We start from the raw sequence: 2,500 nt of genomic DNA on the forward strand, positions 1-2,500 counted from the left end.
CACATGCTGTAGGGTGAAGTGGAGGGCCATGTTAACTGCGTCGTCCACAGACCTGTTGGCTCTGTAGGCAAACTGAAGGGGGTCCAGGAGAGGGTCTGTGATGGCTTTGAGGTGTGCCAGGAGCAGGCGCTCAAAAGACTTCATTACCACAGATGTAAGGGCGACCGGTCTGTAATCATTTAGTCCTGTTGGCCTTAGCTTTTTGGGCACAGCGATGATGGTGGAGGACTTGAGACAGGCTGGTACATGGCATGTCTCCAGGGAGGTGTTAAAGATGTTGGTGAACACCGGAGACAGCTGGTCAGCGCAGTGCCTGAGGGTGGCTGGAGAGACAGAGTCCGGCCCGGCTGCTTTGCGTGGATTCTGCCTCTTGAAAAGCCCATTAACTTCTCCCTCCTGAAAGGAGAGAGTCGTTTCTGTAGTATGGGTGGGGGATGGGGCCTCTTGGGTGGGAAGGGGTGGTTCAGGACAGTCCAATTGTCTTTCAAATCTACGGTAGAACTCGTTCAGGTCGTTGGCTAGGCGGGAGTCGTTAGTGGTGTGGGGCGCTCTGGGTTTGTAGTTGGTGATGTGCCTGAGCCCTTTGGCAGACAGAAGCAGCATCGTTAGTAGAGAACTGGTGTTTTAGTGTCTCTGAGTACAGTCGTTTAGCCTCTCTCACCGCTTTGCTAAACCTGTTCTTCGACTCCTTGAATCTGTCTCTATCCCCACTCCTAAACGCTTCCTCCTTCTCCAACCTCAACCTTTTGAGCTTTGCTGAGAACCAGGGCTTGTTGTTGTTAAAGTTCACCCTGGTACGTGTTGGGATACAGCAGTCCTCACAGAAGCTGATGTACACAGCCTCTGTGAGTTCATCCAGACTATTGGTAGCAGTCGTGAACATATCCCAGTCAGTACAGTCTAAGCACGCCCGCAAATCTTCCACAGCCTCACTGGTCCACTGTTTAGATGTCCTCACAGCAGGTTTACAGAGTTTTAGTTGCTGCCTGTATGCACGAATCAGGTGGACCAAGGGAGTTCTGTGCGAGCCGAACAGCCCCGTGACCCACAAGAGAAACATCCCCGCCAAATTCGAGCGTTTGACGGGGTCTATCCGTGAAAAAATATTCACGTTTTTGAGTGCACATGCATTTCTGCTGCAAATGCCTCTGGAAGTTTCATGCCGTTCGTATGCCAATTGTGGCAACACGAAAATGACCCGTTTTCCCATTCCGAGGGATTTCTGTGCGACCCTAACAGCCCCGTGAGCCACAAGAGACACATCCCCGCCAATTTCTAGCGTTTCACGGGGTCTATCCGTGAAAAATATAGACGTTTTTGAGTGCACATGCATTTCTGCTGCAGATGCCTCTGGAAGTTTCATGCCGTTCGTACGCAATGTGGCAACACGAAAATGACCCCTTTTCCCATTCCGAGGGATTTCTGTGCGACCCTAACTAACAGCGCCCGTGAGCCACAAGAGAGACATCCCCGCCAATTTATAGCGTTTCACGGGGTCTATCCGTGAAAAATATAGACGTTTTTGAGTGCACATGCATTCCTGCTGCAAATGCCTCTGGAAGTTTCATGCCGTTCCTATGCAATGTGGCCACACAAAAATGACCCGTTTTCCCATTCCGAGGCATTTCTGTGCGACCCTAACAGCCCCGTGAGCCACAAGAGAGACATCCCCGCCAACTTCTAGCGTTTGACGGGGTCTATGCGTGAAAAATATTAAAATGTTTGAGTGCACATGCATTTCTGCTGCAGATGCCTCTGGAAGTTTCATGCCGTTCGTACGCAATGTGGCAACACGAAAATGACCCCTTTTCCCATTCCGAGGGATTTCTGTGCGACCCTAACTAACAGCGCCCGTGAGCCACAAGAGAGACATCCCCGCCAATTTACAGCGTTTCACGGGGTCTATCCGTGAAAAATATAGACGTTTTTGAGTGCACATGCATTCCTGCTGCAAATGCCTCTGGAAGTTTCATGCCGTTCCTATGCAATGTGGCCACACAAAAATGACCCGTTTTCCCATTCCGAGGCATTTCTGTGCGACCCTAACAGCCCCGTGAGCCACAAGAGAGACATCCCCGCCAACTTCTAGCGTTTGACGGGGTCTATGCGTGAAAAATATTAAAATTTTTGAGTGCACGTGCCTTTCTGCTGCAAATGCCTCTGGAAGTTTCATGGCGTTCCTATGCAATGTGGCAACACGAAAATGACCCCTTTTCCCATTCCGAGGGAGTTCTGTGCCACCCTAACAGCCCCGTGAGCCACAAGAGACACATCCCCGCCAATTTCTAGCGTTTCACGGGGTCTATCCGTGAAACATATAGAAGTTTTTGAGTGCACATGCATTCCTGCTGCAAATGCCTCTGGAAGTTTCATGCGGTTCGTACGCAATGTGGCAACACGAAAATGACCCGTTTTCCCATTCCCAGGGATTTCTGTGCGACCCGAACAGCCCCGTGAGCCACAAGAGACACATCCCCGCCAATTTCTAGCGTTTCACGGG

Source organism: Petromyzon marinus, unplaced genomic scaffold (genome assembly GCF_048934315.1).
Source record: "Petromyzon marinus isolate PM22_M1 ecotype Great Lakes invasive population unplaced genomic scaffold, UKy_Petmar_22M1.pri1.0 PM_G_Scaffold_18, whole genome shotgun sequence".
In the NCBI taxonomy this organism is placed as follows: Eukaryota; Metazoa; Chordata; class Hyperoartia; order Petromyzontiformes; family Petromyzontidae; genus Petromyzon; species Petromyzon marinus.